This window comes from Chaetodon trifascialis, chromosome 11 (assembly GCF_039877785.1).
Source record: "Chaetodon trifascialis isolate fChaTrf1 chromosome 11, fChaTrf1.hap1, whole genome shotgun sequence".
Classification (NCBI taxonomy): Eukaryota; Metazoa; Chordata; class Actinopteri; order Chaetodontiformes; family Chaetodontidae; genus Chaetodon; species Chaetodon trifascialis.
In genome coordinates, this window is record NC_092066.1 from 24311625 (window position 1) to 24323646 (window position 12022).

Consider the following 12022-nt stretch of genomic DNA (forward strand, 5'->3'; position numbering starts at 1 on the left):
AGCAATTCCCGGGGTGCTTTTCATTACGTTGAATTGTGCCTCCTCGTCTCCTCTCTCCTTCGTCGACCCGGAAGTCGTTTCCCCTCCGCCATGATGAAGGATTTTCCAATTGCTTAAATGCACCTGAAGGAGACGAGGAGCGAGGAGAGAGGAGGCTTCTGAAGGAGATCAGAGTGAGGATACACCGGTGTAGCCTACGCGGAAGTCTTTTATTATTTAAGGGGCGTGTCGTATGTGGCACACGTTTGAATCATGGCGGGAGCAGGTCTTCACAAATGTAATCTTGATTCTTGTTTCAACTGTGTCCTTTTAACAATTGTATCTGTCACCAAGAAATTAATGAAAATTCTTGGTATATTACGTTTTTTTAAAGCAAGGCTACAAGGCTGTTGGTTTAATCTACCACACACTCGTCCTCTGTTATGCCTCTAACAGCATATAATTGAAACCTCATCAATAGCAATCAGGAGTAGAACAGTCTGACTGCAGATCTGACAATAATGTCACGTTTTACAGCTTTTACAGCTGTGCAAACGTCATCAGTAATTGACGTCACTTTGGACTGACGCTGTGGAGCGAGGATTTTTCATTTCGGAGTTTCGTTTCTTCCGTCCTCACGTCCCTTCCTCGCATCCCTCTTTCATGTCCTCGCTGGGCGGAGCTAAGACGCGAGGAGAGGAAGCGAGTGGAGGAGACGAGGAGACCAATTTATGGAATGAAAAGCACCCCCGGCCTCTCCAGACAACTCCTTTTATCCTTCCCTTTTCCCTCCATTAACAGGTAACAGGCCCCTACCATCCTCTCTTCAGGGTGGGCAAACAAACTATCCTAAACCCAATACATAACAGACACATTGGACAATTTCTCCCTGAAACTCTCATTTCCCACAAGACTCAAATACATAACCCAAGGCACCATTCTCAGCTATACCCAGCAGAAACCTTTAATGAGCTCAATAATATCAGCAGCTTCCCCCCTCTGACATGGTAGCATCCCTGACCTCACTGATGATGTCACCAACTCTATAAAAGGCCGGGGGTGCTTTTCATTCCATAAATTGGTCTCCTCGTCTCCTCCACTCGCTTCCTCTCCTCGCGTCTTAGATCCGCCCAGCGAGCACATGAAAGAGGGATGCGAGGAAGGGACGTGAGGACGGAGGAAACGAAACTCCGAAATGAAAAATCCTCGCTCCACAGCGTCAGTCCGAAGCGACGTCAATTACTGATGACGTTTGCACAGCTGTAAAAGCTGTAAAATGTGACATTATGGTCAGATCTGCAGTCAGACTGTTCTACTCCTGATTGCTATTGATGAGGTTTCAATTATATGCCGTTAGAGGCATAACAGAGGACGGGTGTGCGGTAGATTAAACCAACAGCCTTGTAGCCTTGCTTTAAAAAACTGTAATATACCAAGAATTTTCATTAATTTCTTGGTGACAGATACAATTGTTAAAAGGACACAGTTGAAACAAGAATCAAGATTACATTTGTGAAGACCTGCTCCCGCCATGATTCAAACGTGTGCCACATACGACACGCCCCTTAAATAATAAAAGACTTCCGCGTAGGCTACACCGGTGTATCCTCACTCTGATCTCCTTCAGAAGCCTCCTCTCTCCTCTCTCCTCGCTCCTCGTCTCCTTCAGGTGCATTTAAGCAATTGGAAGATCCTTCATCATGGCGGAGGGGAAACGACTTCCGGGTCGACGAAGGAGAGAGGAGACGAGGAGGCACAATTCAACGTAATGAAAAGTACCCCAGGTTGAGAAGGTTATGCACAGCAGCTACCAGGGCTTGTGCTGTTAATTTGTGAGTAATGAGTTCATTTCTTCTCAGTTCCTTATGTTTATAGTTTTTGCTTAGTGTTGTTTTTTTTTGTTGTTGCACTTTCGTGGAAGCACATGAAAATAAAATGTCCAGCCATGGGGACTTTCAGCTGAGCCTTCTGTGTCTGCCTCCTACTTCATTGTAGACCCTCTGGTTACACTATCTCACACCCAGTTATTGCTATACACACAAATATACAGACACAAACACACGCAGTGTCAGTGGAGGGATATAGTGTGATGCTCTGAGAAGACTTGTAGTGCGTGAATGGTCAGCAGTCACACTGTCAAGAGGAATCATACACCTCTCACTGCTGCTTCTATTAATCTGATACAGAACTTCTCAGGTAATCAGCACAGATACATGGAAATACAGCTGCAGCACAGATAAAGGATTATGAAGCCCAAACTAAATGGAAAAAGAAGGTTGGATGTCAGAACTCTGCACTCAAGGCCAAATATTCAGACTGCAAACTGCCATGAGCAGCAGTGCACTTCCTGCACTTTAATCTGTGTTACAGTACATATTCAAGATGATGCCAAGCCAGTGCTACAAAGCATTAGAATCAAACCAATGTGGGCCAATGTTGGCACAGGGAAACTTGTTAAATCTCAATCAAGGGACATCATTTGACAAAATGTGAGTTTAAAAGATCGATTTGAAAACCAGACTCCTAGAAAAAGTGTTTTATAACTAACAGCACTGGTAGACAGGGACTCACATATTCTACCCACTCAATATCTGCTTTTTGGAGTTGCAGGATAGAAAAAGGACACATATGAGATAGTCTACTGTGTGTACACAATCAAATGTCTGAGGTTCAAAGCCAACACCAACCAGAACTCTTTGCAATATAAGTGCAGGGTAAAAAAAAATTTTTTAAAATCACACTCAGGGATACTGCTCAAGTCAGTTACAATACATGCAGGAACTGAATCACATGAAGCATAAGCATGAACGCATATTTTGGTACTTTGATGGACAATGGTAATTTTAATCAGTTGATAAAGCCTCCAGTCAAAAATATGTTTTGTTTTTTTGTTCCTTCACTGTGCAGAATGACATACGTGCAGAGGGCAGAGCAATGGAAAGCTATTTCAGAAAGCTATGTTCACAGTCATCTGCTGAAGGGGCAATGCTTTTTGGGGGGCACGTGGGTGTTTGCCTTAAATCTCAGTTGAACGTGGTATGCTGCTGGGGATGTGGAAACGTCAAACACATTAAGTGAGAATGGACTTTTCAGTGAAGCAGGAAATATTTAGTGTGCAGCAGTTATATAATATTTATTCATAGATTCTAATTTTCAGTGAGGGAGAATATGCTGAAGAATTTGAACAATTTTTAACAAATTAGTCAAAGCTGTCTTTGTCAAAGCCATATCAGGCAAAAAACAGGCTCAAATGAGATTATTTACGAAAATATGTGTAAAAATCTGTGTGAAGGGATCCTTACTGAAACTAAATGAAACATTTCCTACTCCTGCATTTCACATTAAGAGCAATCCAAGTGATAATCACCATCATGGCTTAGTGTGAAGCAGCCACCACAGACATAAAGCATGTGTGACCAAGTTTAGCACATTCATGTTAACATTGGTGACAAATGCAGCAAGACAATATAAGACGTTGTCAACATTTTTCCAAGGCAACCACCATTTACTGCAACATGCTGTTGTGTGGCAACTCACAGCATGATCTGTTGCCATTCAGCTTTTTTCCTGGTTTGGATTGAAGATTACATTTGTATGTTCATGTCTCCCCATAAATACTCTATTACAGTACTGCACAAACACACTGTCGCCATTTCCCAGAGCTGTACCATGACCCTGAAGAAGTTTGTCCTCAACACAAGTTAATTACTACTTCATCTCAACAACCTACTGTGACAACCTTTAGGTCATAATTCAGTCTGTTAATTTTCTGCTTTAAATGTGGCAAAGTCGTGTCATGCCCTTGAAAAGTGTGTTATCCAAACTTATCCAAACTATCACACAACTGGAAGAAGAGCTGAAAGGATAAATTAATTAGCTGGTTGACAAAAATTAATTTCTTAATTAATTTTGATAACATGTTCAAGCAAAAATGGCAAAATATTTTGTGGTTCCAGCATCTCAAATGAGCACCTCAAAGGATTTGCTGCTTTTCTGTTATATATTATTGCGTATATCAGGGTTTTAGAGTTTTGGTCGGACAAAACAAGGTCCGGATGTTAATTGAGGCTCCATTTGTTTCCTTTACTATCCTCTGGTATTTACTATATACTAAACAATTAAAAATGAAACAAAAATATGTTTAATTATATTTCTACACACAAATATTTGAAAATAAGGAGCATAATTTTGATGTGCAGCCCCAACTGGTGGCAGAATGATTGCTTGATCATTGCCAAACTCTTCCTTTGACCCCCACTCAGATGCATCAGACAGTTCTGAAAAGCGTGTCATGTTCACTTTACTGTTCTGTACAAGCAAGATGACAAATTGCAAAATGATGGTTATTAGTTAAACATGGCTGTTTCTGGAGTGCTTCCTACTGTTTAAACGAACAAACACATTTCTGACTGAGTTAAGTAAAGACCTGTCATTGACTGTGGAATGCTCTCTGTTTCCAGGGCCTGCAAGCCAGGAATTACACATTTACCAAGTCTCACCTTTTCACATGTTGGTCAACAAGATGCAAATTTGGTTTGGCAATGTCATAACTGCACTGTATGATCTCTGTATTTCATTGCTTTTAAATGTATTAAAAGTGGAAAAACAGATGTAATATGAGTGTTATCTGGGCTATGTCACTGTATTGTAATAGTTTTTTTAAACTCTTATGAAAATGATACTTTTAGGAATGTTTATTGTCTCATAATGTTATGCTAAATTCAAAACGTTAGCTAGCTAGCATACATTCTGTGCATTAGCTAGTGAACAGCCATACATTCTGAGCATACACTGGCCCTATCCAATAATGTTTCTATAAGTTGTTGATGGGACACTTATTATTGCAACACTGTGTCAATACCCCAAAGCAGATTTGTTAATTCCATGGTAACAGCTTTGAGGTACAATTTTTACCACGTTCAACATCTTACTTTAGTGATGTAACATTTGCTAATTAGTACTCCATACAAAGTACAGCTAAGGCTGATGGGACTATCATTAGTTTTGCCGGTATTTGGTCATGAACCAAAACACTGTACAAATTAAATTGTTGGCCTCGTGGTGGTAATATACAAAATTAGGGGTCATCAAATTATTTGAAATTATCCTGAGGAGAACATGAATGTCTGTAACAGATCTCATGTCAATCCATCCAGTAGTCAAGACATTTCAAAACCACATATGTTAACGTCATGGTGACACAAGAGGAAAAGCCAAGAGATCATCAGAATTCATCCTGTGAATGTCTATTAAAAAGTTTATGGAAATCCATTGAATAGTTGAGATATTTCAGTCTGGACCAAAGTGGTGGACCCAGAGATCAACCAAGATATACAGCCATCCACAGAGCCGTGAACATGGCTTAAACAGGATACACAAATGCTTCTAGTGTTTAAGCTACAACATTAACTTTAAAGGATTCTTCATTAAAATCCCAAGGAGGCACACATAATGTAAACCTCAAGACTCAAGACTACTCAGTAAAACATTTCTCTTTTCTCACTCTCATAACTGGAAAACTGTACAAACTGCTAGCATTTAATTTAGAGTTGGACTAATATTCTGGTACTCTGGTACTGATTTTTATTTTTATATAATGGTAACTCTCATTGTAATACGTTATTTTGACATTTCTGCATTGACTTCTAGTAAGAAATGGAGCAAATCATTCAAGTGTAGGAGGGCTTACAAAACAGCTTCATAGTGTCGATAGTACCTGCAGTAAAGTGAGCTTCCTGCCCTGAGGAGCTGCTCAGCCACCTACAAGAATTTCAATACTCTGTCTATGAAAACTCTGGGGCAGCACTTCACACTTGCAATGTCTTCATGGAAATAGTGGATTAAAAAAAATCTACATACAATAACACATTATTAGCATGTGAAAGCTGAAGACGCCAATGACAAGTTTGGACACTACTGTAGCTTATGGGTTTGAAAGTTTGAAATTCAGAGGCAGAGTCAGTACAGATGGTGCTAATGGGCTACAAAGGTGGTGCTCATTACAAGTAATTAGCTGTGGGGGGTGGTCCACATATCAGCTACAGCTGAATGTTATTTCATTTCACATCATTAAAGCTTTCAACTCACCACAGTCTTGATGAGATCCAGCAGCCTCCAGACAGATCAAACTGCATTCCCTCTATCTAAGTACACAGCTACTGATTAAATGGTATTATAAGTGGATGTCAATATTACATATTAAATGAAATAAAACTATTCACTCTGTGAGGGTCATCATTAAAGCTGCATTCATTAAGTATTATCACCTCATGAAGTTGATACAGTGGGTTTTTCAGAGCTCTTTCAATGAGAAACACTGCTGTGGCAATCAAGATTGAAGATTGCGAAGCATTAAACCGAAACAAAGAGCTAAAACAGGCTAAAAAACTCTGTCGAGCTGAGGGGAACTGCAGAGTTGGGTGCCATATGGTCATCTGATCAAATGTCAGTCGAAAAACACTGAACATTTAACTTAACTCTTTTTGAAGTTAAAACCAATGAGATGACTACAATTCTATATCTTGGTTATGCTAAAAAGATCCCCGTATGGACAGTTTCATGCCAAACAGATGTGTGCACGAACAAGGCAACAGAAAAGCACAGCAGATTTTGCTGATGTTATCAAGGTCATCAATGGACCTCACAGACCTCAGTGTTACTGAATGACCCTGTTTACATTCATACATACCTAACCACTAGGTCAGACATTTGACGGACAGACAGGAAAGCAATAGTATTGCATTGCAGTTATTTTTGTGATTAGTTACTGTCAGATAGAAATCTGAAAGTTGCCTTTAACACTGAATCCTCAATAACTAATCCATCCTCACTGGTGACTGAACATGTCATTGTCAACTGAGCTGTGGCATATAGTGTGTTGCATACTGTTAGTCAGTTAGTGCCTGCTATATTGGACAATACATCTGTATCAGTAAATGTAGAAATCACAAAAGAAATACCAAAGCTATGTTTGAGGTCACTTAGAAACAGTGTCTGTCTTAAATAGTTTGTCCATGAGGGTGCACAAAACAAAATTAAGTGATCTTTATCAAAAATGTTCCTGTTTGGTGTTCCTGTAAAACACTGGCCTGTACAGTATATCACCAGGATTTCTGTAAAATATCAATATTGGTATCAGCATGGGTTGGGCTCCATAAAAGACTGCAAAACACACAAACGACCAAGACATGCTTACACAGACCTCATTTTGCACTACACTGAATTCACCAGTTTGAGCCAGGACAAGCCTGACCTAACTTAAGTCCTCAGCATGCTTCAAATGAACACCTAAAGGCAAATGCAGGCTGTCATAAAGAAGGGGGAGATGAGATGTGGCATGAAGCATGGCGTTGCATCCAACTATACGCACAAAAAGACATGGAAGACGTGTGACAAATGAAACCCCGTCTTCTGTCCTCCCCTCAATTCAGTCTGAAAACATACTGAGGGCCTCTATCATTTGCTTCTCAGAAATAATAAATATAGCACTGAAAACTGAAGGCCAGTGGGAAGCTGACCTGTGATGGTGGCAGCACTTTACTGTCTACTTCCAAATCTCAACAGATGTGTATGAATCCAAAACCTTGAGGATATATTACAGTACTGAGAACAGTGATGCACATGGTGATGTGCTGAGTGATGTATATTTGAATGGTGTTGCAAAAACTATAATTACAAACTTCCAGGGTGTAAGCTGTCCTGGGTATACTATATCATGCACATGTGATGAAGAGAAGACATTATGATGATAAATGAAAGACACATCAACCAAAGCCTCAGTGGCCACTGTGTGCACAGAGGAAACCAGGCTGCAGTAGGGATGTTTTTCTCCTCTTAACGTCTCTAGCCCTGAACACACAGATATAAAAATACACCCCATTCAGAGGGCCATGTTGCCTAGCAGCCAGTTAGTGGGTAGGATGGTGTGACAGTGTGTGAGATAGAAAATGTAGGAGACACAGAGCAGCTCTGTCAGGAAGAGAAAGACGAGACGAGCAATAATTACGATAAAGTCAAAATGTTTTTTAACCCAAAGCAAGGAAAACTCTGCCCTGTCGCCCAATGCTAATACTGATGTGCAGCTTTGTGTTGCCGCCAGAATTCATTGTTGATTTTGGAAAAAGAGGCCAAGCTGACACTACACTTAATCATGCACTCTGTTTACAGTTAACATGGCAAAATTTCAACAAAAGCATAAATCAGCAAAAAGTACGAGCCAACAGGCTTTTCCCTCATTAGTTAGTCATCCATCATTATGCACGCTGCACACACAGCAGTGCCTATAACTTGGTGGGATCATAATGTGCCTCCGTTCCATCACCCACTAACACGTCAGACGAACACGGCACAGATATACTGTGGCACAGTATGATGTGAGTATAACATGACAATACATATCAAGCAGCTGAGAAATATCAGCTGGCTTGCACACTGGGTACGCCACTGCACTCCATCCCACTGCACAAGGTGCATTCAGATTTAGCTTTGACCACTGGTTTGTTCTAGCAGTCTGTGTGTTATGGCCACAAACAGCCAATGGACTGATACTGCAGACAATGGCTATTACATACATCAAATAACCACTTTCTGCACAACTCAGGACAGTCACACATTTTACAGAGTTTACTGAAACATTGAAACATGACTATGAATGACAACTGCAAACGTTCTTTAAATAATCTAAAGTGACAGTAAAGGTGCTTTCAAACAGCCAGCAGTTACAGCTGCACCTGAGACCTCCCTGTTCTGTCCTTTGAATGGGCGGCAGTGGGGCACAACTTCACTGCTGCTACATCTCATAGTAATACAAAACACACCATTACCCTGCCTCTAGCAGCTGATTTCAGCCAGGTGGTCTGTTACTAGTACAGGGTTGCTTTGTAGCATCCATCCAGCCTTTTGTCAGATCTGTGAAGATATTATAAGGAGTACGGTCCAGACCAGGGTCCCTGGACCCTGAGATAAATTATGTCACAATTTGGCCCTCTATCATTACAACTGACTTGACTTGACTGTGTCCATGCAAATACTGACAGGCATCTCTTATCTACTCCTCAAATGCCCTTGTTGAAGCACTATCGATACATGCTCTTTTTATTACAGCTGTGACTGTTCATTTGAGCCATTTATTAGTGTTTGGTTTTTCTATGATGATACTGTATGCGTGGTCTACTGTATACTTGTTATTATAGCTAATGTGCTGCTAATGCAACAGTCTAAGATACTGCTGAATTTCTTTTAGGATACCTGATATGTATTTTACTCTTGTGGACACGGCGTGTGCATTTATAGATTAATGACTATGCTGTGCTTCCTATGGGGTGCTCTTTCACCAGTGATGCTGTGTTTCTTCCTGACATGAAGCACCATAAAATTTTGGGAATCCAGTTTCCTTGTTACTGTACTAACCCATTTTACAATACCTTTGGTCTTGTAAAACTGTTCACAATACTCTTCACGGTTTCACAGTTCCTTGCAGTATAAACATCAAAGCCAATCTGCTGTCATCAACTTTCATTAGTAGTGTGTTTAGCTCAACGCATAGCTGTGCAGCTGCATGCATAAGGAGGGCAGCATAGCCATACAAGTTGCTATCTACCTACTCTAATCTCCTCATGTAGCTAAATAGGGTAGGCTGTAGCTTGAAATAGAGGAAATGCCGGAAAAATTAGCTGGGTTTTTCTTTTGTTTTCTGTGGTTGTCATGGTCACCTGGTGAGCCACCGTAAAAAAACACAAAAAACTGAGACAGCCATGCACGTTCATGAGAGCAGCAGCCGCCATCTATCTCCTTGGTGCTACCTCGGCAGCAGGGCTGCCATCATGCTTACAGTAGGCAAAAAGGAGGCAGAGGTGGCAAAACTACCCCTACAGTGTTTTCAGCCATCACCACAAGAAATAGAGCTTGTATTGAGGGACTTTGTAGTTTCATTTGGAGGAAAATCAATGAATATCTACAAAAGCCTTCCATTTTACTACTGTTTTCTATTAGCTTGCTGACGACCACAAAATCTGCCCAGACATTACAGAGACACTTCACTGATTTCACATGTCAATGCCAATTTTCTACTCACTTTAGGTACTGCTCAGCCCGTATAATGTGTCCTGTGGCTTTGGAGGAGCTTTGTGAAGTCAGAAAAATAACCCTGATAATGTCTTCTGGGTTATTGAGGCTTGGGGCCAATTTACAACACAACGTCTGTACTCAAACCAAGGGTGTGGAGATTGAATAATGTGGTTTATTTACTTGGCATTAAGGCACAGTTGGATGATATGATAGAAATTTGTTAAGCTTCAGAGATTCTTCTAGGCCTTTGAATACCTTTACGAGCTCTGGTAAGGCCATTGTAGGCAGTGTTACAAATCAATGAGTGCAACTGCTTTATGGCAATATTCATTATTGTTGATGTTGTATGTTCCATCCCTACATGGAGCGTGTAATAAAAAGGCGCTATTTAGTAGCATTACAGAAAGTTAAGGATGGTTTTTGAGCTTGACTTGAGCTTTAAGCTTCTTCAATACTAAGTAAGGACATCTCAGCTTCTGCTGCTTCAATTTTGACCAAATCAGTACTACATGGCTTGAGGATTCTTTTTCACACAAGTTATCATCAAAAATATGCTCACTGTGAACAGTATAAATGCCTTAATTCATATATACTACATTCATCTAGTTTGCCTGGTATTCAGCTATCGGTGAGTGTGTGAAGCTACTGTCTGTATTTGTCACGGTAAGACCTGCCAGTAAATTTTTCAGTACACTCTGTTACTCGTAGCCAGACTCTATTAACCCACTTCAACCTCAAATTCAGCACCTGGTGATGCAAGCAGGGGCTGAGCGGTAGCAAGCCTCACTCAATGCAGTCTCAAGACTTTTGATCATTCAAACCATTTAAATCTGTCTTGATGCTGCTCAAACATGGCTGCCTGCAACATCCATCAGGTGGAGAATTTGAGTGGTGCACAGAGCTCGGCTGCCACTGTAGTACACTCTCCAAGCATTTGGTGTAAGATAGGGACAAGAATAAGGATGACACTTGTTGAAATCATGGCAATAGTAAGAGAACTTTGATGAGGAAAATACTCCCACAGCAAGTTCTTTTTAGCATGTTGGCTTGTCACACAAGGGCAGTGACACAGAATCCTTTTACTGTGTTCATATTTCAATATGATACTGTCACAGTACTGGAAATGTAGGTTATGTCCAAACAAAGGCGAACCTAATGGCTACCACTACTACTACCACTACTACTCTTAATAGCGATAATGAAAATAATCATTTGAAACATTGGCATCGCTGAGCCTACAGGAAGGCTGTTCCACAGTCTGGAGGCGTATGAACTAAATGCAGCATCACTGTAGGCTTTAGTCCCGGGGCGAGAAACAATTACTGTGAGAGAGTCCGTGGAACACAGAGATCTGACAGGGATGGACTAACCTGGGGCCATTCATTTCCTAATACTAATGATTTAATGGATATTGCTTCCAAACTGTGCTTGGCGGCATGAAATTGAAGTAAATGCTCCTATTTGGACTGCTGCTGTCGTTCACTGCTGTCTACGCACACTGTGGCTGTCTCTTGTCATCACAAAGCTGCTGTATGCACATGGAGTCATACTAACCTGAAGAGACTGCAGTGTCACTGGGTAAACAGGGACGAGGTGAATACAGATTCACTGCTATCAAGCTGCATGGGTTTCCTGACACCAGGATCGCTGCCTGTCTGGCTTATTGTCATGTGGCATGTCAACAGTATATCTGTGATATGTTCAAGCATCCACAATGATAACTCAATATGTATTTATCTTTAACCTGATTGTGGTCTTCAATGTGGTCGCTTACTTCCTCAGACTGCAGACCACGAGTTTACAAATACATGTTCCTGAGAAAGAGCTGCCAGATGCCTGACCATCATCAGACAGCACCATCCACCCCTCTGTGCCATCTCCCCTTCAAAACCAGACACACCAACAACGGACGCAGCGTGACTGACAAAGACCATTGATTCAGCAGCTGTGATAAGGATCATTTCAGACTGTCAATCAA

At 40.9% G+C, this 12022-nt stretch overlaps 1 protein-coding gene across 1 annotated transcript in view; it reads right to left on the minus strand.

The window, feature by feature from the left end:
- The window catches only part of plppr4a (phospholipid phosphatase related 4a), a 47203-nt gene that overhangs the window by 34526 nt on the left and 655 nt on the right, over positions 1 to 12022 (minus strand). The gene's annotated exons all lie outside the window — the stretch shown is intronic.